Source organism: Apodemus sylvaticus, chromosome 22, assembly GCF_947179515.1.
Source record: "Apodemus sylvaticus chromosome 22, mApoSyl1.1, whole genome shotgun sequence".
In the NCBI taxonomy this organism is placed as follows: Eukaryota; Metazoa; Chordata; class Mammalia; order Rodentia; family Muridae; genus Apodemus; species Apodemus sylvaticus.
The window spans coordinates 4,544,471-4,571,525 of NC_067493.1; the positions used below are offsets into that span (position 1 = coordinate 4,544,471).

The 27,055-nt window shown below is 38.1% G+C and overlaps 1 pseudogene; it reads left to right on the forward strand.

The window, feature by feature from the left end:
- LOC127673166 (zinc finger protein 709-like) overlaps nucleotides 1-7,827 on the forward strand; it is an 80,199-nt pseudogene extending 72,372 nt beyond the window's left edge.
- Nucleotides 7,828-27,055: the final 19,228 nt, after the last annotated feature.

Genomic DNA, 27,055 nt, shown 5'->3' on the forward strand with positions numbered 1-27,055 from the left:
TTAGGTCCTGTCATGTGCAGGGTCAGTGCTAACAAGGAGAGTAGCAGGCAGCTGAATAGCCTGAGGTGGAATAGTGGGGTCCTTCCATAGGGCTGCTTGGTGTGAAAGTCCTCTTGCACGGCAGGGCACAAATGCTAAGTGAGTGCAATCCACTCCTAAGATCTGTAAAAAATTTCACCCTGGACTAGAGGCACAATTTAACTGTAAGGAGTGGTAAGGCTTACTGGCCAATCTAGAACTCAAGCCAGACCTGCCATTCAAAGAAAGAGGTGGGATCTCCCGGGTACCTTTCTTCAAGTTCCCTGTGGCTTTGCAGACCGGGATAGTTCACTGTTTCCTGATCTGAGCTCTGCTGTTCTGTGTTGTGCTGTGAGGGGACCTCGGGGAAGCCCTGAAATCTGAACATGGTAAGCACAGTATATCTTCCCACAATGGGGAGGAACAGGTGGCTGATCAGAGGGTGCTGAGGTGCAGGCTCCTATCAGTGGTTGGATGGGAAACATCAGCTAGATGTGACTACCTGTGCGGTTTCTAGTGATGCTTCTTACTTGCTAAATAAGATGGTGACCTCTGAATAACATTACTATCAAGGCTGAATCTTTCCAAATCATTTGTACCATTGGTTTGCTTGTAGAAGCATCATGGATGTTTTTCTTGATTCTGAAGGATATGTCCAAAACATTTTGTGTTTTACACTACACATTGAGAGGGCAGGTATGAAACTAATAGGTCTATTTTAACCTATGATTTGTTTTTGTTTCATTTTGATTGCAGTTTTCATATTTCTTTACATGTATAGTGTTTTGGATATTTTGTGGCAAGGGCAGTTTGTTTTGTTTCACTCTATTTGGTATTTTGGATTCTTCATGTACCTTAATAGGAATCTTTATCTTATTTTAGAAATTATTCATGTAAGATTTCATTAAAACTGTTTTCTTGACCTTTGAGCTGATATTCTTTTATTACAGTCAATTGAAGTCTTTGCTTTTGATACATTGCGGTGTCCCTCATTATTTATTGCCAGTAAAATTTTATACACAAATTACTTTTGACCAATAAGTCCATTTATTCTATTTATCTTACTTTCTTGTTCAGTGTGTGTGAACCTTGCCTCTGTAGTTGTCAACGTGCAGGCAATTTCAATGGCCTGCTCTCAGGGACTGAGCACCTGCTTAAGTCATTACCTGCCTCCATCAGCTGCTGCTGCTGCTGTCAGGTGTGCTTTATATACATGGAGCACTAGCTTTAGCTGCTCTCTATATTTGTTCCCTGTTTCTGTTCTCTACACAAGCCCTCTCTATAGTCTTTCTCTAATCACATCCCAGGCTCTCTGCTCCCTATATGTGTTCCACTCTACAGGTCCTCTTGGGCATCCCTATCCCTTTCCCAGGTTCTCACTCCTCTCCTTTCCACAAAGCAACCTCTTTTTTATCAGAACTCTTGCACGTTTTAATTTTTGAGGACCTGCTGTGACAGGACACCTTGTATTTCTTGTTGACATATTTTCCTGGCTTATGCGAATTATATTCCTATGCTGATAACTAAGTATCTGGGTTTGTGGTGATAATATGTCTAGATAATTGTCTCTGGGTTTGTCTTGTTTAGGTGATAATTTTATTCCCAAGGTATTGTTTGCTGTCTGTATTTTCAGAGAATGTTGACTGCGTTTTTCCTATTTTACTGACCTGTTTGGTGGGTATGTTCAAGAGGGAATGCTTGCTCATGTTGAAAGCTGGCAGAAGTCTCAGACAGGAAATTATGATCTTAACAATCCACCAGGAGACTTAGTCAGGAGAGAGGTTATGCTGTCTCTGGTTTTTGTACAGTGTTAGGTAGAGCTGTGTAAATTGCATGTGGGATAATAAATAGTGTGGTGAATCTTATGGAAAGCCTAACTTTACTCCTGGCAGGCATGGCATGTGGTTGAAAAAGGAGTGTACACTCCTGTTTACTGGAAGAGGAAGGGTTTGTTCTGTACCATTTTTATATTGGAAAGATAGGACTTGCTTTCTGATTTTAAAAGATTCGACTTTCTAGATATTGCCTTGAGTGTCAGAAGAAACTTTAGACATTTGAACCATGTAGGAGCTCCTGCAGACTATTAGGATCACTGTAGACTGAATGCATTTTAATCAGAGGATAAACATGAGCCTATAGCATCCAGGGTCAGAATGCAGTTCTTGGGTCCCCTGGGTATCCCCACAACGTGGGGCTTCAATTGTCTGCTGGGTTAAGTGCATCCTCTCCCAATGAAGCCAGACATTGGAGTACAGTTAAAGGAACAGATACCAAAGATAGGCAGCAGCTTTAGGGACAGCGTCTGTTCCAGTTGATGGAGGACCATCATGGATACTAACCTGGACTTCTGCTACTTATGTGCCAGGGGCCTTAGGCCAGCCTTGTGTCTGCTATTTGGTTGATGGCTCTGTCTGTAAATGTCCCCAAGGTTAAAGGTTCATTGAGTCTGCTACACTACCTGTGGAGTTCCTACCATCTTCAGGACCTTCAATCCTTCCCCAACTCTTCCTTAAGCATCTACAAGGTCCATCCCTTGTTCACTTTGGTTCTATCTATTTCAGTCAGCTGCTGGGTGAAGTCTCTCATTGGACACTTATGAAAGTCTCCTGTCTGGGAGCATAACAATGTATCCTTAATAATGTTAAGGATTGGAGATTGCCCATAAGGTGTGTCTCTAGCTGGACAAGTTTTCATTGGGCATTCAATCATTCTGTGCTCTAGGTGTGTTCCTGACTTTCTATTAGGCGGAAAACATTTTGTTCTGTGTGTCTACTATGCTGTAGTTGAAACTGATCCTTCAGCTTTCTTCTCATGCTCCCATACAGTCAATATTTAAACTCTGTCCCTGAATCACATAAGATGCTTTAGCCCTATTTGCAATTAATGCTAAGTTATTTTGCAAGCCTGGGGGCTCAATTTTTTAATTTTATTCCTTTGTTTTTGTTTTTCAACACAAATTCTCTCTGTGAAATCCTTCCTGTCCTCATAGTCGACATAGAGACCACATAAGCCACCTGACATATTTTTTCACAATAAGTATATATTTTTGTGCAACTTTTAACCCTCATGTTTCACTTTGAAATTTGGCCAAATATATAGGTTATATACTATTTCTCAAGTTGATACGTGTTCATTACATCAATACTACCGGAGTCTTCAGAGTCCTTGGATTCCAGGTGTGTGATGTTCTTCCGCACACTTGTGATTGTTCTGAAATATTTGAATAAATAATATTTTTCAAATTCCTATGTATAGGAATATGTATATCATATGTCTCTTCTTTACTGTTGTCATAAGATGGTCTCAGAATTCTTGATCTTGAAGTAATGAGTAGTTGATGGTCCCCATGTGTATCTGAGAAATTGACAAGCACAATGTGGAAGACCAGCTAGAGCTTTCCACTGCTGAGCTCTTTCTCCTGCCTTACATTGCTTATTTATGATCAAAATTTATATTATTATAGTTTCATCTGTTTATTTGTAACTGTTTAAGCATGCATTGCCTTTTAATAAAATTTTATTAATGTTATAGTTTAAACTGTTGCACTTCATGCTTGTACAAGATGAGTACGGGTCTGAAGTAAATGTATAGTTTTTGGTGGGATCTTTTAGTAAAGAACTGTGAGTTCTCTATCATTTTTGTATCCTTGATTGATTTTTGTTGGGATTAAGGGTCTTAATATATAACTTTTGGTCTCATAGAACATATTACATAGGCCATGCCAGCATCCAGCTGTATGACATACACCTGCCTATACCTAGTGTACATTCCTGTCTACTTCAAGAGGAAGAGGTATTCTGTACCATCGTGTGTTGAAAAGATATGATTTATTTCTGACTTTAAAAGATTTGATTTACAAAGTTTTGCCTTGAGAGGCAGACGATTTTAGACTTTAGATTGAGATGATGTAGACATATTTGTTATTCAGTGCTAAGATATATTGCAAGCCTAGTGGTTTAATATTTTTTTTAATTTTATCCCTTTGTTTCTGTTTTTGAATAGAAAATTTCTCTGTGAAGCTCTTCCTGTCCTGATAGTCGATATAGAAACCACATAAGCCAGCTGAATTGGTTTTTAACAGTAAGCATATGCTTGTGTGCAGCTCTTCATCCACACATTTACTTTTCAATTTTTTCAAATTACATTGGTTATATTCTATTTCTCAAGATAGCATATCTTCATGACATAAATACTACCTGAGTCTTCAGAATCATTGTATTCCGGGTGTATGATATTCTGCCTCACTCTTGTTTTTTTTGTTTCTGAAATATTTGAATAAATTGTAGTATTTGCCCTGTGTGCATGGATATGAATATCATGTATGCCTCATCTTTATTTTTGTCAGAAGATGGTCTCAGATCCCTTGATCTTGAAGTAAGGGGTAGTTGTATATCCCTATGTGTATGGTAGAAATTGACAACCATTATGTGAAAGACCAGCAAGAACTTTCTACTGCTGAGCTATCTCTGTACCTCTGTTGCTTATTTATGATCAAAATTTTCATTATTAGTATTTTCATCTGTCCATTTGGAACTGTTTAAACATGCATTCCATTTTGGTAAAATTGTATTAATATTGCAGTTTAAACTAGTGTACTTCACATTTCTGCAAGATGAATATAGAACTGCAGTGAATGTATATTTTTTATAGGAATGTAATTAAATAAGAGTGAGTTCCCTAACATTTTTGTTTCCTTGGTTGATTTTTGCAGGGGGTTGAAGGTCTGTATATATAACATTCTCTGTCCTTTAACACATTACATAGATCATGCTCGTATCCAGCTCAATGATATAAACCTCCCTGCACCTCTGTGATTAAAGGCATGAGCAAGTACATTCAGCTTGCCCATCATGATTGTAGTTAGTAATTGTTCATACAATTTTTCAGATGTGTGCACAGTACCGTTTATCTCTTTCCCTTGCATCTCCCTCTTAGTTGGCATTTATCTTGTGAGGCTATATGCTATTCAGAGTGTTCAGAAGCAACACAGGTGAATCTTATAACTCAAGTTGCTTCTAAAATGACATGGTAACTATATCATAAGTTCAGAGTCATAAAATAAGTGGAGGAAGCACTAGAACTAAGTTAATCTATTTTCTTCTAAGTATACATTTACTTTACAGTAATGTCCATATAATTCTTTCTGTTTTACACATATATGGGATAATTTAGGATGCAGTAACTTTGGATGATGTGCTTGTGACCTTCACTGTGGAAGAGTGGGATATGCTGGATTCTTCCCAGAAGAGTCTCTACAAAGATGTGATGTTGGAGACCTACCTGAATCTCACTGCTATAGGTAAGAATGTGAAAGCTTTTTCCATATAAGGAAACAAATGTTTCTTGGTTATTGATGATCTTCTGTTATTTCAATTGGTAACAATAAAGATTGAGCTGAATAAATTGGGTTTGCTGAGTTTTCATGATAGCTTTTACAGCACTGAGAAAATTCACAGAACTTGAATTTTACCTTATTTCTAATAATATATCATTCATTTTCTGGTACGGTCTTTTAGGCTACAATTGGGAAGACCATCATTTTGAAGAACATTGTGAACATTCTAGAAGACATGAAAGGTAATTTTCATGTGCAAGCTGATACACTTATGACTCTGCAGAAAAGTTAATATATTCTGGAAGCTCTGAAAAAGCAAAAATTAAAAAAAAATCAATTGTTTAGGTGTAGCTATAAATATACTATTTTTACCAAACTTTGTACCTCAAATTCAGTTATCTGTCTTGTTTATCAATTTGATGTGTTGCTCCGTTAAAAGGATGCTGTGAAGTTGCCGATCTGTATAGTCTCATAATTGTTAGATATTGCACATTGAATAGTGATAAAATTATAGCTGAAACTTTCTAATAAGCAAATAGTCCATGGTAAAGTTCGTGATACTCACATTCTTGTAGTGACATTGTCAAGTTTGTTGAGAGAGCAGTTTATGAGAATCAAGAATAGTGTAGTGGTGAGACATTAAACTAGATAATGCATTTTACGAGAAACAAAAATTCAAATTTGTGAATGCATTGCAGAAACCTTTCATTTGTTATTCTTCTTTTATTAGATATAGCATGTATCACAATGAATAAATTTCATGTAACCATAGGGATATTGAAAGAAACGAACTACATTTTGATTCGAAAAGATTACGAAGATATGTAGCCTTCTGCCTTTGATAGATTTTCTGAATTTCTTAGACATTTGCAACTAATTGGCTTTTGAATTTTACTGGGAAACTCCCCATAATCATATCGTAGAAAACCTTTATGAGGACTATGAACTTGGAAATTTTTCTGTTTGGCCTGGTTCAGAGTCAAATGTGGTGTAATTTACACCAAAGGAAAAAATTATGAATGCAACCAGTGTTATAAAACTCTGGGTTTTTCCAGTCTTCTTCAGATAGGTGAAATACATCATAGAGAAATTCCATATAAAAAAGTATGTTATAATAGGAGCCATGTAATAACCATCACACATATCTTGTGCAACCCCAAAAGAGAGAGATCACCATGAACATATGAAGTAATAAAACCTTAAGATCTAATACATCTTTACCATTAGACAAAACTATAATCTTAAATAATATTGATAAAATGATTGATCATGTTAATGAATATTGTAAAGATTCAAAATGTGTCAAATATCATTGCAGGCATGTAAGAAGTCATATTGGGGAGAAACCATATGAATGTAATCAATGTGGTAAAGTCTTAGCAAATCTCAGGAATCTACAAAGACATAAAATGTTACATACTGGAGAGAAACCTTATGAATGTCATCAATGCAGTAAAGCCTTTGCAAGACTGAGTTATCTCCAATATCATAAAAGAACACATACTGGAGAGAAACCTTATGCATGTAATCAATGTGGTAAAGCCTTTGCAAAACTGAGTAATCTCCAATGTCATAAAAGAACACATACTGGAGAGAAACCTTATAAATGTAGTCAATGTGGTAAAGCCTTTGCACAGCAGAGTGCTTTCCAATATCATAAAAGGAAACATACTGGAGTTAAACTTTACGAATGCAATCAATGTGGTAAAGCCTTTGCAATACGCAGTCATCTTCAAAGACATAAAAGAACACATACTGGAGAGAAACCTTATGAATGTAATCAATGTGATAGAACCTTTGCAACAACCAGTCATCTCCAATATCATAAAAGAACACATACTGGAGAGAAACCTTATGCATGTAATCAATGTGGTAAAGCCTTTTCAGGTCACAGTAGTCTCCAAAGACATAAAAGAACACATACTGGGGAGAAACCTTATGAGTGTAATCAATGTGGTAAAACCTTTGCACAGCACAGTACTTTCCAATATCATAAAAGGAAACATACTGGAGAGAAACCTTACAAATGCAATCAGTGTGGAAAAGCCTTTGCAAGACCCAGTGATCTCCAAATACATAAAAGAACACATACTGGAGAGAAACCTTATGCATGTAATCAATGTGGTAAAGCCTTTGCACAGCTCAGTACTCTCCAATATCATAAAAGAACACATACTGGAGAGAAACCTTATGAATGTAATCAATGTGATCGAACCTTTGCATCAACCAGTCATCTCCAATATCATAAAAGAACACATACTGGAGAGAAACCTTATGCATGTAATCAATGTGGTAAAGCCTTTACAGGTCACAGTACTCTGCAAAGACATAAAAGAACACATACTGGAGAGAAACCTTATAAATGTTGTCAATGTGGTAAACCCTTTGCAACATGCAGTCATCTCCAAAGACATGAAAGAACACAGGCTGGAGAAGAATCTAATGAATGTAATCATGAATTAATTGGGAGTTAAGAGGACATTGGATTAGGATTAAGGTAGAGATCGGTGGTTAGGATTATTTCAACTCTAGAGATGGTTTTTATGATGATTTGGAAAAGAATGTTGCCTATTTCCCTTGTTTGAATAGTCTCCTAGAATTTAAGGTAAAGAGGTTTACATTAATTGCATTGACAAAGGAAATATCAAAAAACAACCCACATAGAATTTGGCCTGACAATTTTGATCAAACATAGCAAATTTTTAAAGGAAAAATACAAAAAGGAGGTTTCAAAGAGCAAAGCATCACCAGGAAGTTGAATTAATCTAAATCCTGCTATTAAGGATATTCTATGATATTAAATATATGGTTACATTAGGACAAGTTTCCATGTAGCTAAGCTTATGGATGTGTAGTTGTATGAAACACAAGTGTATCATGTTAGGAATTATTATTACCTGGTAATGGTTTTCCTGTGGACATACGAAGATATATGTTTGTGTCAAAGTCAGAAGGGATAGATTATGTTTGTGATTCTGGGTTTTCAATTTCAGATCTAAAAAGGTTCAGGCATGGTGTTTCATGATTTTTACCACAGCATTCAGGAAATGGAGTCATGGACATCTCTCAGTTCAGTGTTAATCTACTGAGCAAGTTCTAGGACAGCCAAGCTTAGGCAGTGAATGGTTTGAAAAATAGAAACTGGTAATAATGTAATGGAAAGGGCCATGTTTCAGTGCCAGCAAGCAGCAGAACTCAGCAGCTTTGTCTATGTTTGCTCTGGATATAAGGGACTAGTGAGACAATTATTGCTGAATAGCTGTAGATAAAGAATTAGAGGTTATGCAGAATAAATCAATATCACTGGGGTAAAATCTTCTTTGTAGTATTATCAGAGTGACAAAGAAGATGTGTTAGAGATTAAAGAAAGATAATTTTACTTCCTCCTTTCTAATTTATATTATCTTCCTCTCCTTCAGTTTTATTGCTCTACCTAACTTTTACATAATATATTGAATAGATAGTTATAGAGAGAATGGAACATCTTGTCTAGTTTAGGAATTAGTGGAATTAATTTGAATTTCTCTCCAGTTAATTTAAGGTTGGCTCTAGACTTGCTGTAAAGTGACAGTTTTATGTTCAGGCATGCCCCTTGTATCCTTAATCTCTGCATGAATTTTATCATAAAGTGGTGTTGAATATTGTCAGAGAATTTTACATCATCTCATGAGAAGATCAGTTCTTCTTTTTCCTTACATTTTAATTCCATTATGTTGAATCATCACTGTGTTTCTTGAATGAACCCTTCTTCATTGATCACAGTGGATGATCTTCTGATGTGATTTGTATTTTATTTTATTTGTTTTTTCTCTTAAGTATTTTTGCTTCTATAGTTTTATGGAAAATTGGTCTGTAATTCTGTTTTATTGCTCAGTCTTTACTGACAGGATATATGAGTCATCATGGGTTCAGAAAATAAATTGCCTAATATTTCTTTTGCTTTTATATTGTTCAATACACTGACAAGTATTCTTGTTAAAACCTCTTTGAAAGTCTTGTAGGATTCCACCCTAAAACTCATGTCCTTTGATTGTATTGGTGGCATATTTGTGATGAATTCTGTTTTCCTAGTTTATGTCTGGTGAAGTTGGTTCTCTTAGTCTCATTTATTTTTGGTATATGGAACCGATTGAGGAAATTATCCATTTCTTTTTGAATTTCCAATTTGGTGGAGTGCACCCTTTTTAAAACTATGTCATTACCATTCTCTGGATTTCTTAATTGTCTGTTATTTTATCTCCAATTTCATTTTAGATTTCATAAAATTGTATATTCTTTATCTTTTAATAAAGGTTTGTTTATCTTGTCAAATAAAAGGCTCAAAAGACTAACTCCATGTTTCATTAATTCTTTGAATTGTTCCTTTTCTATTTTATTGATTTCAGCCCCCAAATTTATAATTTCTTGATGTCTCTTCCTTGTTTTCATTACTCCCTCATTTTCTTCTGTTGTAGCCTTTAAAGTGTGCAGTTAAATTACTAGCATGAAAGCTCTGAATTTTTTTCATGTAGGCATTTTGTTCTGTGAACTTTCTTCTTAGCTCCACTTTCATGTTCTTTATGTTCCATGAGATTGTGCATGTTGCACATTCATTTCCATTGAACTCTAGAAAGTCTCTAATTTCTTCCTCTATTTATCTGTAGACCTATTTTCTCTCATACAATTAGTTAGTAGTCAGTTATCTGTCCTCCCTCACCTCCTACAGCACTGAAACATCAACGGGTTTTTTGTCTGATCTTACAGTGTGGGGTCTCCTGGGTCTGGTGCAGTCTAGGACATGAGGAGCCCAATTTCTAGGCGCCACTCTCGGGGCTGTCTTGTTGCTATCTGGGATGGAGTTTGTCCTTGCTCATCAGAAGGCTCCTTTCCTCCCCGTGGATATGAGAGGTAGCAATGGCACACCAGCCATCTGTGTCTTGACTGTGGCGAAAAGATAACCTGACCACAATGTGGAGGGCATGCCTAAGTCTATGAACCCACAGGAAGCAGACACATCAGAACTGGAAGTGACCATTTGAAGTAAGTGACTCTACTACACCTGGAAGTGGCAGTGATGTGACAGGCAGTGACTGGCCATAATCGGACGTTAGTGTACATCACAGGAAGTGGCTTGCTTTAAGAGGAAGTGCCCATTCAATGGCCGTAAGTGACCACCACTGTCATAGGAAGTGGCTGTGTCTTGACAGAATTTGACTGGAATATAATAGGAAGTCATTGTACACCACAGGAAGTGGCTTTAATGTCGTTAATATCCTTTTTTAGCACCAATGTCTTTTTCAGAGCTGCCAGTTCAGCTTTCTGGACTGACATTCCTGCTGGGTGTGGTTCTGCCCATGTGATCTAAGTATTTGACACCACCGTTGTCCCAGCATACCTCTGTCCATCCTGAAAGAGTCTGCTACCTTTGGTGAATCTCGTTACCCCTGCATCTATCTGAGCAGTCATACAGAGGCTCATCCAGTGAGGTCTGGGTGTGGCAGCACGTCAGTTGGGAAGTTATCCTGGGGGCATTCAAGGAGGGAGGATGTCAATTAGACATTCTGCCATTATCTTTAACTAGGAGGTCAATTGGTCATCCATAAGAGATCAGTAATTGGAAATGAACACAAATCAATCAGTAACTGATCATCCATCGATCAGTATTCAGTCAGGGGCCAATCAAATGTCCACCTGCCAATCAGTCACTTGATTGGTGATCAATAACAGACAGGCAGTCGATGACCAGCCAGTAATGAGCTGCCAATCAGTCAAGGAATCAATGATCAATAAATAGTAACCAAGTGATTGAATATTAATCAATGATCAATATTTAACACATGATGAATCAATTGATAATTTATCAACAATCAATGTAATTAAACAACTGACAATTTCTCAATTACTTTGGTCTTCACTGGACCAAAAACTGACTCGATTGATTACTGATTGATTGTGAACTGCAGGTTCGTGACTGACTATAGGTTGATTGATTGATTAATTGGTGTCACATTGGCAATTGGCTTATGACAGGAGCCCTGGTCTGAGTATGCATTCCCCAGGTCTACAAAGGTCAGCTAAAGTTGGTAGAGTAAGGCCCTTTTCAGCAGTGTCTTAAATAATCTGAATTTTCCAAGGCAAATAAGAAGTCTTGCATTTTTATTTTGATCTTGTTGCCACTGATAATTCATTTATAAACTGATAAAGAGACTCAATCTGTAAGTTTTAGTAAGACATAATGTTGAACTTTATCAACAAAAGTGAGTGGGTTTCCATTTTGCTTTTAGGGTAGCCCTGGTCTTGTGGTGGGGATACTTTTGATTCTCAGGGCCCCCTTATCTCCTTTTTAGGCATCACTCATGGTCTTCTGATTTGGCCTTGGCTGACAACAGGGTCTTTCCCAGGCCTCCAGTCTGTTGCTTCTGTCCTCCCATCTGTGTCTCCTCTGCAGTCTATCCTCCATTAAATACTCTCTTTGCCACTGTCCTTAAATCTCTTACACAACTCTTTCCTAACTACTCCATCCTCTGGGCTTTGTCTTCATAGCTGGTGTTCCCTGATTGACAAAAGCTCAAGCCATTGCTGCCTTTGCTTCTGGTGATTCAGGATCCATGTGGGTGTATTGTCAAAAATGTCTCCATGACACAATCTAAAAAAGCTGTAGGGCTTTTATTTTCTCTCTTTTAGTTTTTCATACACTCTGGCCAAATTTGTGAGCCATCTTGTGGCCACCTCGAGATCTGCCAGCATAGCCGGACTGTGGACAAAAGGCCTCCTCTTACCTTCAGTGTTGTTGCAATAACAGTCTGGGTGAGTTAGGGTACAGCAAGCATATTGGGCAGACTCCCTGGTGGGGCCAGGAACCAGATCCATGGACTCTTCTGTAGTTAAGGCAACCTGGGAAATATGGTAGATGTAGACTGTCTCTCATTATAATATGCATCAAGTCAAAGTCACTTTATCAAGTCACCTCATCAAAGTCACTAGGCAAGGTTACCCCTTAAACTCACATTTTCAAAGTCATCTTGTTCTGAGAAACACAAACACAGCACACAAAAATACAAATAAAACCTTCCCTCTCTAAAAGAGATACAAGAAACAACGAGAAAGTGGCACTCATGAGAAGGACCTCTCCCCAAACACAATCCATTTTTTTCTTTACATCAGGTAGACATGAGAAAGAACCGGGAAGTTGTTCACACCCATAAGAAAAGAACCAGAGTGGTGGGCGTCTCTCTACTGCCCTGAGCCCAGGATAAATTAATGAATTTGCATGAATCATTTAATTTGAATAAATTTGCATATATTAGTAGCTTTTACTAAATGTATGTGGTGTGTGTGAGCACGTGTGTGAGGCTGGGGTATGACGGTGAGCAAGAGGCAAGAAGAGAATTGATGATTGATCAATAACCAACAATTAACCAATTAATAATCAATACCTAGTCAAAGATCATTGATCAATAACCAATAATCAATCGATTGATGATCAATACATAATTAATGATCGGTCGATATTCACGTACTTCCGACTGAGTCTCAGGATTCCCCCCTGGTCCTGCCATAGCCACAGCTCCCAGATATGTCTTTACTCACTGAAACCTGCCACAGATACAAAATCAAGGCCTCGTTCCCAGAAGGATGTGACACTGTGTAGAATCAGGGAACAGATAAAGGCACAACCAGAAACAAAATTCAACCATAACCATAAAAATACTCAGCTTGTAATAACGCAACCAACCAGCAGGTGGCGCTCACAGAAAACCACTGTGGCCACTGAGCCCTGGATGGAAAGGATACAGCCTGCAGTAACAAGAACCAACCAGCAGGTGGAGCTCACACACACATTAATTCTTACAGAATGTGTATATATTTGCATATATATGCAACATATATTGGTGTGTGTATATATTTGCCTATATATATTAGTGTGTGTATATATTTGCATATATATATATATATATATATATATATATATACAGAGAGAGAGAGAGAGAGAGAGAGAGAGAGAGAGAGAGAGACTGTAAAATTGCATATATTTATCTTCTGATGGTCACATAGCAGTAAAATAACTCTTAAATACATTCTGCTGTACTTAAATATCAGGGTCTTGCTCAGCCACCATCAGAGAATTTTCCTTCTGTAATCGATCAGATCAAATTCACAACCCATAGGCAGACAATATTTAGGATGTGAAGGAATTGTGAACACACACTCACAACTGGGATGTCTCTATAAAATCCCTTTCCTCAGGACTCAGGATATATTGGGGAAGTGTAGGTAGAAGTATTATTATCCTTGCCAGAGGGGATTGAGAACATGGAAAACAGGGTTTCTAAAACAAGAAAGATGGACACGCATGTGAAATTACAGAGACCGCGGCAGCACGCACAGGGCCTGCACAGCTCTGTTCAAGATGGCGTCTCAATATCGAGAGGGGAACGGAACTGCACCCCCATTCCAATCCGGTTGACATCCATTTACATAAATCAATATTAATAGTTTCTACAATATATAAAATGCTCTGTGAAATGAAGGATGACACCGTACTTTGGCGTCTCTCCCGTGAAGTTGAGGATGACATCCTCTGTGTAGACATCACTTTCTAGAACCATCATGGCTGCCGGACAAATGAAAAAGGAGACATGAAAGTTCCCGTCTGGATTAAACATATTTTAACACACTTGCGTTCAGATGTGGTTGACAAGAATCTCTTGTCTCACGTGCGGGTCATGGTTTCCCGGGTCACCTGGAAGGGAAACTGAGGCTGGGGACGGGGCGACGGGAGGAACATGGAGGCAAGACGAGATTTCCTGCTCCAGACACAAAGTTGCATGGCTGACTGAGAATCTAGAGTTTGGGGGCGACACCCCTCCCCCCCAGGTCCGAGAGACATGGTGGGTGGGCGTCGGCTGCCTCGCTGACCCACAATGCTCTGCGGCGGGTGGCCTGCAGAGTTCAGGAAACTGCAGATCTGGAAGAGCAATGGACTTCTCCTTTTTCCATGCTCTCCGCCCCAGGTGGGGGAGGCTGGGGGAAAACTGAGGCCTGGAAATTCCCGCTAAGAATGTGGAGGGGGAGGGTGTGGTCTCTGAGACACTCCTCCATCTTCCCCTTCCCCTCCCCACCTCCTCTCTCTGTCTCTCTGTGTCTCTGTGTCTCTCTGTCTCTCTGTCTCACCCCCTTTCCTTCTGCCTCCCTCTCCCTGCCTTTACCCCACTCACTCCTCCCCTCCCCACACCCTAAAAACACTCTACTCCACCCCACACCTGTCCTATGGTCTGGGCCTGGATGGGCGGGACTCTGTGTAGACTGGCCACATGCTGAGCCCCGCCCACCTCCCCTGTCAGTGGCGCCCACAGTGACGTCCAGTCTCACTGAACCCCGCCCCTGTCCCCTATAAGTGACGCCCACAATGATCAGTAGTGCTGATCCCCGCCCAACTAGCCTGTCAGTGACGCCCTCCAAGACTGCCAGGTACACTGAGCCCCACCCACCCGCTCTGTCAGTGACGCCCACAAGGACACTCAGTTGCACTGAGCCCCGCCCATCTCCCCTGTCAGTGACACCCACAATCATGGTGGTTCTGTCATTTTCCAGGAACGCCCTGCGCTGTCCATACCCTTAAATGGTTGTGTGTGGTGAAGGCGATGTGTGGACACAGGGGATGGGTCCCCGCACATCCAGTGCACGCACTGAATATGTGTGATTTTACCTAAAGTGTCACCATGCTGAGGCGCCTTCCAGATATTCAGTGGATATCTGCAGAGACTCGCCACGCCTCCCGTCAGATTTTAGTTTGTATATAATATTTATATACATAATATTTATATATACTATTTACATATATGTAATGTTTGTATATATAATATTTATATATAATATTTATTTAGATTTTATTTTGTATGCTAATAAAATATTTAAATAGGCACAATTTAAATAGGGGCATGAGACTGTCTCTATTTGTGGCATATATATATATATATATATATCATATATATGTGTGTGTGTGTGTGTGTGTGTGTGTGTGTGTGTGTATGTGTATGTGTACAATAAATCTTTAAAATAAAAAAGAATGTGTCAAAGTTGTGGTACAGAGGTCTTGCAGAAGCCATGCCTTATGCTAAATAAAGCTCTTAAGAATATTGTATATATTTACGTATTTATTCAAACATACAGCTTTCTTCTCATGCTCCCATACAGTCAATATTTAAACTCTGTCCCGGAATCACGTAAGATGCTTTAGCCCTATTTGTAATTAATGCTAAGTTATTTTGCAAGCCTGGGGGCTTAATTTTTAATTTTATTCCTTTGTTTTTGTTTTTCAACACAAATTCTCTCTGTGAAATTCTTCCTGTCCTCATAGTCGACATTGTGACCACATAAGCCACCTGACATGTTTTTGCACAATAAGTATATATTTTTGTGCAACTTTTAATCCTCATGTTTCACTTTGAAATTTGGCCAATTATATAGGTTATATACTATTTCTCAAGTTGATATGTGTTCATTACATCAATACTACCGGAGACTTCAGAGTCCTTGGATTCCAGGTGTGTGATGTTATTCCGCACACTTGTGATTGTTCTGAAATGTTTGAATAAATAATATTTTGCCTATGTATAGGAATATGTATATCATATGTTTCTTCTTTACACTTCTCATAAGATGGTCTCAGAATTCTTGATCTTGAAGTAATTAGTAGTTGAGAGTCCCCATGTGAATCTGAGAAATTTACAAACACAATGTGGAAGGCCAGATAGAGCTTTCCACTGCTGAGCTCTTTCTCCTGCCTTACATTGCTTATTTATGATCAAAATTTATATTATTATAGTTTCATCTGTTTATTTGTAACTGTTTAAGTATGCATTGCCTTTTAATAAAATTTTATTAATGTTATAGTTTTAACTGTTGCACTTCATGCTTGTACAAGATGAGTACAGATCCGAAGTGAATGTATAGTTCTTGGTGGGTACTTTTAGTAAAGAACTGTGAGTTCTCTATCATTTTTGTTTCCTTGGTTGATTTTTGAAGGGATTAAGGGTCTTAATATATAACTTTTGGTCTCATAGAACAAATTACATAGGCCATGCCAGCATCCAGCTGTATGACATACACCTGCCTGTACCTCTATGACTAAGGACATGTGCAAATACACCCAGTTTACCCATCAGATTTGTAGTTAGTAACTGTTCATACAATTTTTCAGATATCTGATCAGTATTGTGGATGTTTCCTGTGCACTTCCATCTCAATTGGCATTTCCCTGTCAGGGCTGTATGTTATTCAAATTGTTCAAAAGCAAGACACATGAATTTTATAATTCAAGCTCCTTCTAAAATGACACAGTGATTGTAAATTCTGATTCAAAATATAAGTGGATTGCCAAAATTATATGAATATGTTTTCAAGGAAACATTTGTTTTCTTTACTTTGATGTTAGTATCATGCTTTGTGTTGTACACATGTATGGGATATTTAGGATGCAGTGACTTTTGATGATGTGCATGTGAACTTCACTGAGGAAGAGTGGAATTTGCTGGATCCTTCCCAGAAGAATCTCTACAAAGATGTGATGTTGGAAACCTACCTGAATCTTAACGCTATAGGTAAGACTGTTAAATTATCTAAAGGAAACAAATGTTTATTGGTTATTGATGATCTATCATTTTATTTGTGAATAGTGAAGATTGAGCTGAATAATTCAGTTTCACTAAATTTTCATTGTAACTTTCATGGTGCAGTGAAAATCCACAGTACCTTGATTATTTCCTAATTTCCAATAGTATATCATTCATTTCTGGTACTGTATTTTAGGCTATAATTTGGAAGACCATCATCTTGAAGAACATTTTCAAAGTATTAGAAGACATGAAAGGTAATTTTCATGTGCAAACTGATACAAATTTGTCTCTGAGGAAATTTTAATATCTTAAGGAATCTCCAGCAAAAACAAGAGTGTAAAATAACAGTCCTTTAACTGTAGTTATGGTTATAATATTCTTACAAAACCAAGTACCTCAAGGTCCGATACCTGATTTGGGTATCCATTTGATAAGTAGCTTCTTTAGAGATATGCTGTGGACCTACCAATCTGTAGCATCTCATAGTATTTAGAAACTGCACATTGAATAGTGATAAATTTATATCCAAAACATTTTAATAAGAAAATCATCCACAGAAAATTTGGTGATACTCATATTCTTGTATTAATATGGTTTAGCTTGGTGAGAGGGAATTTTATGAGAATCAAGAATATTGTTGTGGAGATACATTAGTCCATCTTGCACATGTTATGAGAAACAAAAATTCAAACAGTGTGAATGCAATACATAAACCTTTCATTTATCATCCTTTTATTAGGTATATTATATGTCACAATGGATAATAATCATGTGAGCATAGGGATATATAAGGAAGAAACATAAAATTTTTGTTCTAAAACAAGAAGATATGTAGTATTCTGCCTTTGAAAGTAATTAGGAATATGAAAGACATTTGCAATTAGTTGTTTTTTTAGCTTTACAGGGAATATCCCAAAATTCATAGTGTAAAAAATCTTTATGGGTACTAGGAATTTGGAAATTCTTCTGTATGTCCTGGTTCCCAGTCACATGTGTTGTAATTCACACTAGAGGAAAAATATGAATACAATCAGTGTTATACAAATCAGAGTCTTTCTAAGTTTCTTCATATAGCTAAATATATCATATAAAAAAGAGGGTGTTATAAATATGAGCCATGTAATAACCATCACAGGTGTCTTGAACAACTCATAATGAGAGAGAAAAACATGAACACATAAAGAGCTAAAACCTTAAGATCTGATGCTTCTTTAGCATTAGAGAAATTGTAAACATAATTCATATTGATTACATGATTGATCAGAGTAATGAATGTGGTAATGATTTCACATGTGTTAATTATCATTGCAGGCATGTAAGAAGTCATAGTGGAGAGAAACCCTATGAGTGTAATATATGTGGTAAAGCCTTTACAAGATGCAGTAATCTCAAATATCATAAAAGAACATATACTGGAGAGAAACTTCATGAATGTAATCAATGTGGTAAAGCCTTTACAACATCCAGTCATCTCCAAAGACATAAAATGACACATACAGGAGAGAAACCTTATGAATGCGATCAATGTGGTAAAGCCTTTGCACAGCGCAGTAATTTTCAATATCATAAAAGAACACATACAGGAGAGAAACCTTATGAATGCGATCAATGTGGTAAAGCCTTTGCACAGCACAGTAATTTTCAATATCATAAAAGAACACATACTGGAGAGAAACCTTATATATGCAATCAATGTGGAAAAGCCTTTGCATGTCACAGTACTTTCCAATATCATAAAGTAACACACACTGGAGAGAAACCTTATGAATGTAATGAATGTGGTAAAGCCTTTGCACAGCACAGTACTCTCCAATATCATAAAAGAACACATACTGGAGAGAAACCTTATGAATGTAATCAATGTGGTAAAGCCTTTGCACAGCGCAGTGATCTCCAAAGACATAAGAGAACACATACTGGAGAGAAACGTTATGAATGCGATCAATATGGTAAAGCCTTTGCACAGCGCAGTAATTTTCAATATCATAAAAGAACACATACTGGAGAGAAACCTTATGTATGCAATCAATGTGGAAAAGCCTTTGCATGTCACAGTACTTTCCGATATCATAAAGTAACACACACTGGAGAGAAACCTTATGAATGTAATCAATGCGGTAAAGCCTTTGCACAGCGCAGTGATCTCCAAAGACATAAAAGAACACATACTGGAGAGAAACCTTATGAGTGCAATCAATGTGGTAAAGCCTTTGCACAGCGCAGTCATCTCCAGTGTCATAAAAGAACACACACCGGACAGAAAACTTATTAATGTAATCAATGTGGTAAAGTGTTTTCACCAGGGATAAGTACCCAAATTCTGTGTGCTGGAGAGAAAATTAATGAATATGATCATGAATTAAGTGGGAATTAGGAAGGTATCATAGTAGGATATGATAGACATGGGTACTTGTGATTATTTCCACTATGGAGAATTTTTTTTTTTTTTTTATGTTTTTGCAAAGAAGTTTGCTGCCCTTGTCTGAAGAGTTCCCTTGAGGTTAAGGTAAAAATGTTTACATTAATTGTATTGACAAAGTAAGTCATGAAAATCACCGCATAGAATTTGGCATGAAGATTTTTAACAAACATAGAAACTAAGAAAGGAAAATAAAAAAGAAAAGTTCAAAATACAAGGCTTTATCAGGAAGTTGAATGAAGTTTAATCTTGTGATCAAGGATATTCAATAGCATTAAAGGAATGGTTACATTAGGACAAGATTACATTCAGCTAAACATATGGATTTGCAGTTGTATGAAAGAGAACTGTATCATGTTAGGAATTATTATTACCTGGTTATTGTTTTGATGTAGACATATGAAGATACAATTATGTGTCAAATTGCCAGGGGATATATTTGGATTCTGGGTTCTGAATTTAAAATAAAAACAGAAAAGCTTAGCTCCAGGCATGGTGTTACATGCTTTTTAACCCACCATTCACGAGACAGAGTCATGCAGATCTTTGAGATCAAGATAGATCTCTAAGCAAGTTCCAGGAAAGCCAAGATTAGGCAATGATGTATTTGAAATATTGAAAGCTGCTGATAATGGAATGGAAGGAGCCATGTTCCAGTCCCAGTAAGCAGCAGAACTCCGAGAATTTTATCATGAAGTGGTGTTGAATATTGTCAGAGAATTTTACATTACCTCATGAGATGATCAATTCTTGGTTTTTCTTACACTTTAATCCCATTTTGTTGAACCATTGCAGTTTCTAGAATGAAGCCTTTCTCATTGTTAATGGTGGATGATCTTCTGATGTGTTTTATATTTTATTTTATTTTATTTGTTTTATCTTTTAAGTATTTTTGAATCTGTGGTATTAGGGTAATTGGTCTGTAATTCTTTTTTTTATCACACAGTCTTTCTTGACAGGATATTTGAGGAATCAGGAGTTCAGAAAATAAATTGACTAATATTTACTTTGATTCTATATTGTTGAATACACTGAATTCTTGTTAAATCCTCTTTGAAAGTCTGGTAGAACGCACCCTAAAACTCATAGACGTGGGCTCATATTGGGGACATAGTTTTAATGAATTCTGTTTTCCTTCATGTTTATGTCAGTTTAAGTTGTTTTTCTCTGGTTTAATTTTGGGATGTGGAATCTATTGAGGAAGTTAGTTATTTCTTTTAAAATTTCCAAGTTGGTGGAATGCACCCTTTTAAACTATGTCTTTACTACTCTCTGGATTTCTTCATTACATGTTAATTAATCCCCCATTTCATTTTAGATTTCATTAATTTGTATATTCTTTATTTTTTAATAGGGGTTTGTTTATCTTGTCTAATAAAAGGATCAAAAGACCAACTCCATGTTTCATTAATTCTCTGAATTGTTCTCTTTCTATTTTATCAATTTCATCCCCCAACTTGAAAATTTCTTGATGTCTCCTTCCTTTGCTTCTGCTGATTCAGGGTCCATGGGTGTGTATTGTCAAAAATGCCTCCATGACCCTGAATAAAAAATCTGTAGGGCTTTTATTTTCTCTCTGCCTAATATACACTCTGGTCAAATTTTCAAGCCATCGTGTGACCACCTTGAGACCAGGCAGCAGAGATGGACGGTGGACAAATGGCCTCCTCTTACCTTCAGTGTTGTTGCAATAACAGTTTGGGCGAGTTAGGGTAAAGCAAACATATTGGGGTCAGTAACCAGCTCATATACCAATCCCAGACACTATTGTGGATGCCAACCAGTGCTTGCTGACAGGAGCCTGATATATCTGTCTCCTGAGAGTCTCTGCCAGTGCCTGACAAACACAGAGGGGGACACTCTCAGCCAGTCATTGAACTGAGCACAGGGTCCCCAATGGAGGAGCTAGAGAAAGGACCCAAAGAAATGAAGGTGTTTGTAGCTCCATAGGAGAATCAATAATAATAACCAATTAGTAACCCCAGAGCTCCCAGGGACCTAACCACCAAAGAAAGAGTACACATGGAGGGACCCAGGGCTCCAGCCACTTGGGTAGCAGAGGATGGCCTGGTCGGACATCCATGAGAGGAGAGGCCCTTGGACCTGTGAAGTCTCATTGCCCCAGGGTAGGGGAATACCAGGTCAGGGAAGCAGGAGTGGGTGGGTGAGTGAGCATGGGGAGGGGGGATGGGATAGATGGTTTTCAGAGGGGAAATGTGGAAAGGGGACAATATTTGAAATGTAAATAAAATATAAATATAAACATATGAATATATAATATAAAATATATAAAAATATAAATAAATTTAAAAATAAAAAAAAATTAAAAAAAGCACTTGGGAGGCAGAGGCAGGTGGATTTCTGAGTTTGAGGCCAGCCTGATCTACAGAGTGAGTTCCAGTACAGCCAGGACTATACAGAGAAATCCTGTCTCAAAAAACAAAAGCATAAAAATAAATGTAAATAAGAAAATATCTAATAAAAAATTCTTTAAACAAAACACAACATTACCTCTCATTGTGACCACCTTGAATGGATAAAGGTCAATTCACAAGTATCTTAATCACTGCTGTTGTTTGATAAAACACTCTGTCAGGAGAACAGGTTTATTCCAGCTCACGGTTCACAGTAAAGTCCCTCATGGTGGGGATGCCACTCTGAAGTGTGAAGCAGCTGCTCACTCACATCAGGTGTGTAAATAATCAGGACACCAAGAGCAATGAACGCCTGCTGCTGCTCAGCCCCTTTCCACACACTGCCTGGGATCCTAGCCAGGGAATGGTGCCGCCCACAGTGGGTGGGGCTTCCCACACCAGTTAAGATAACCAAGGCTGTCACTTACAGCCACGCCCCGAGGCACCTCCCCCTGTTAGGATTCTGTCTAAGCTCCACCCCACAGTTACCTGGCAACAGCCAGCTATGCCCCTCCCCACTGTTACCTGGCAGCAGCCAGGTCGGTCTGGCGCACTATAAAAGGGGCTGCATGCCCCTCCCCCTCTCTTATTCTCTCACTCTCAGCTTCTCTCTTGCCCCTTCTTGGGCTCCCCTCCCTTCCTCTCCCCTCCCCCCCTCTCTCCACATGGTCATGGCCACCTCTGCTTCTCTACTCTCTCCCTCTCTCTGCCTTTCTCTGCCTCTACTACCATCTTGACTCCCCTCTCCATGCCTTGAATAAACTCTATTCTGTACTATACTGTCTTGTGTCTGCTAACCTCAGGAGGAAGGGATGCGTCCTCCTAGCTGCGTGGAAGTCATTCCTTTATTACCAGCCTTCAGTTGAAGATGGAGAACTCTCAGGTCCTCCTACTCCATGCCTGCCTGGAGGCTGCCATGCTCCCACCTTGATGATAATGGACTGACCTGTGAGCTGCCCTGATTAAATGTTGTCCTTATAAGGGTTGCCTAGTTCACAATGTCTGTGCACAGCAGTGAAACCCCAACTAAGAAAAATAGAATTCTTTTTCTTTTGAGAAAATAAATTTATTAAGAACAAAAATGCTTTTAATAAAAAAAATGGGCACGATGGACACTCAGATTGTGAATCAACTTTTCTTTTAAATATAATTTTATTTTATGTACATTGGTGTTTTGCCTTCATGTATATGTGAGGGTGTTAGAAGTGTCAGAAGTAACTAGTAATGTCACACACACACACACACACACATATATATATATATATATATATATATATATATGTATTTTTATATACATGAAATTACTATTCATATAGTGATATGAATAAATATACATAATTGTATATATATATGTGTGTGTGTATATAAATACTATATATAATTTATATATAATATATATGCATATATATATCATATATATACAACAGTACATATATAATATAATTATAAATAATATATAGTATAATATATAATAATATATATTATATGAAATTATATATACATACATCATATATATGAAATGTGTGTGTGTGTGTATATATATATATATATATATATATATGTATATATATATATGTATATATATATATATACATATATATATGATTTGTTTTCATTTTTCAATACATTGTGTAGCCTTGGAACTTATTCAGCAGTCCAGGCTGACATCAAACTTAGGAGACACACTTGCTTCTGCTCCCTAAATGCGTGGGTCAAAGGCATGCACCTCTACCACCTCGCATATTTGCATTTTATTCTTAAAATAAAATACATTAAGATAGAAACCATCCCATGCAAGTTAGGCAGTGTGACCCCATAGAAGGAAAGAAACCTGAGAGCACAAGAATGAGAGGCCTTTTTTCCAACATAAATAATCCCACAATAACTGCCAGGTCCCCTGAACCCTACTCACATCCTGTGTCAGTGATGCCCACAAAGATTCCCAGTCACGCTGAGCCCCACCCACTTCCCCTGTCAGTGATGTCCACAATGATCACCCATTACAAAGCTCACATGTGTTTTTCTCTGCTAGGATACAGGTCCGGCCATTGTTTCAGACACTGCAGATGATTTGTGGTTTTTAAATGAGACCATGTCAGAGCCATGAGGGGTTTGGAATAAGAGTTGAAGCTGTGGTTGCCGAGCAGGCGAGTGATGTAGGGAACACAGTGATGGGAATGTGTGTCCCACCATTCTCCCTCCATATCCGTGTTCTAGAATCACCTTCAGGGGTTGAATGTTTCTTGACACCCCGTGTGTTGAGGAATAAATTGTTAGATATGGCTGCCTCAGAAATGAGCTGGGTTTTTTTTTTTTTAATTAGGTATATATTTTCACTTACATTTCAAATGTTGTCCACTTTCCTGGTTCACCCCTACCCCCAAAATCCCATGAGCCATCTCTCCTTCCCCAATCAATTCTCCCCCCCCCCCACTTCCCTGGCCTCTCATTCCTCTACACTAAGGCATCAAGTCTTTCCAGGACCAGGGGCCTCTCCCCCATTTGGTGTCTAACAAGTTCATCCTCTGTTGCTGATGTGTCTGGGGCCATAGGTAACTAACTCCCTGTGCACTCTTTGGTTGATGGTTTTGTCCCTGGGAGCTCTGGGGGTACTGGGTGACACATATTGTTGTTCCTCCTGTGCTGCTGCAAACCCCTTCAGCTCCTTGGGTCCTTTCTCTAGCTCCCCCATTGGGGACCCTGTGCTCAGTGCAATGGCCGGATGAGAGTGTCCCCCTCTGTGTTTGTCATGCACTAGCAGAGCCTCCCAGGTGACAGCTGTATCCGGCTCCTGTCACCCAGCACTTGTGGGCACCCACAATAGTGTCTGGGTTGTGTAACTGTACATGGGATGCATCCCTGGGCGGGGCAGTCTCTGGCTGGTCTTTCCCTCAGACTCTGCTCAAACTTTTGTCCCTGTATCTCATTCTGTGGGTATTTATTTCCCTTCATCAAAGGACCCAAGGATCCATACTTTATTCTTCCTATGTCTTGGGCATCATTTGTTATGTGAATTGTGTCTTGGGTATTCCACGCGTCTAGGCTTTTCTATCAAAATCTTCAATTTGATCAATTTTTTCTATGTCCTTAGACAAATTGTATAGGTATATTTTCTATGTAAACTCTTTTACCATTTTGATTTTCCAACTAATCTTTCAATTTTAACACTTTTATATTTTTATGTACACAATTTCATCTGAATTGTTTTCCATGAAAATTTTCAACTTAGCAATTCTTCTCTATATATCTTCAAAATTTATCAGAAATATTTTCCATGAGAATCATCACTTTTATCAGAAATCTTTTGTATGTGCTTGATCATTTAGTAAAATATATTTTCTGTTTATCATTTTACCATTATTGTTTTCCAATAAATTCTTCAATTTTAACACTTTATTTTTCAATTAATCCTAAAATTTACCTGTGCACTAATTTTAGATATGCTTTCTTTGTCATTCTTTTAATGTGTTTTAATTTCAATGCCAAATCTCAATTTGAAATATTTTTCTATATATTTCTTTGATTTTATCAGAAATATATTCCATGAAAGCTATCAATTTGATTAGAAATCTTTTAATATGGTTTATCAGTTTTGATGTGTTATCTATGTGTATAATTTCATGTGTATTATTTTTCATCAAATTCTTCAATTTTAACATATATATTTATATAAATCTCCAATTTCATCCGAAAGGTATTCTATGAAACTCTTTTTTTTTTCAGAAAATTTTCTTCCTACTCTTTCAATTTGTAAAGGTTTTCAATGATTACTATTTTATAAATATCAATTTCCAATAAAATCTTCAATTTTAACATTTTTCTATATATTTTTTCAATTTTATCAGATATTTTCCATGATATCTCCTATTTTATCTCAAAATTGTTCTACAAACTTTGTCAGTTTGCATTAATACATATTGTATTATGACCATTTTATGTGGAAGTTATTTTCCAAGCAATATTTCAATGTCAACCTGTTTTTCTATATATTTCTTCAGTTTCTTCACTGTGATGGACAGTGGGGCACTGTGTTGGGACAGTGGAGCACAGTGATGGGGCAGTGGGGCAGTGTGATGGGACAGTGGGGCACTGTGATGGATAGTGGGGCACTGTGATGGACAGTGGGACACTGTGATGGGACAGTGGGGCACTGTGATGGACATTGGGACACTGTGATGGACAGTGGGGCACTGTGATGGACAGTGGGGCACTGTGATGGACAGTGAGGCACTGTGATGGACAGTGGGGCATTGTGATGGACAGTGGGGCAGTGTGATGGTCAGTGGGGCAGTGTGATGGACAGTGGGGCAGTGTGATGGACAGTGGGACAATGTGATGGACAGTGGGGCAGTGTGATGGACAGTGGGGCAGTGTGATGGACAGTGGGGCAGTGTGATGGACAGTGGGGCACTGTGATGGAGTGGGGCAGTGTGATGGACAGTGGGGCAGTGTGATGGACAGTGGTGCACTGTGATGGGACAGTGGGGCACTGTGATGGACAGTGGGGCAGTGTGATGGACAGTGGGGCAGTGTGATGGACAGTGGGGCAGTGTGATGGACAGTGGGGCACTGTGATGGACAGTGGGGCAGTGTGATGGACAGTGGGGCACTGTGATGGACAGTGGGGCACTGTGATGGACAGTGGGGCAGTGTGATGGACAGTGGGGCACTGTGATGGGACAGTGGGGCAGTGTGATGGGACAGTGGGGCAGTGTGATGGACAGTGGGGCAGTGTGATGGACAGTGGGGCACTGTGATGAAGCCCTCAGTCACAGGGTGGGGTCGGGTGCTGCTACAGGCATTCTGCCAGCATGGACAGCGACTTTGCTCAACATGTCTCAAAAATGGAGCTTACTTGATGTTCCCTCACAGCACCTCAAATTTATTAGGATTATTTTCCATGTAAATCTCCAATTTTATCAAAATTTTCTAATTCTCTCTTTGTTTAATTGAGAAATATTTTTATGTCTATCCTTTTAGAAGCATCGCTTTCCTTGTAAATCTTCAACTTTCACACTTTTTTCTATGTATTTCTTCAATTGTATCAGGAATATATTCCATGAAAATCTTGCCTTTCATCCCCAAATTTTTTTATATCCTTTATCAGTTAGTAAAGAGAAAATTGTCTATGTTGTTTTAATATTATTTTCCAATAAATTCATCAATTTTAACACATTTTTCTATATAGCTCTTTAATTTTATCAGAAATGTTTTATATGTAAACTCTCAATTTTATCAGAAAATGTTTCTACTTTATTTTTCATTCATTTTA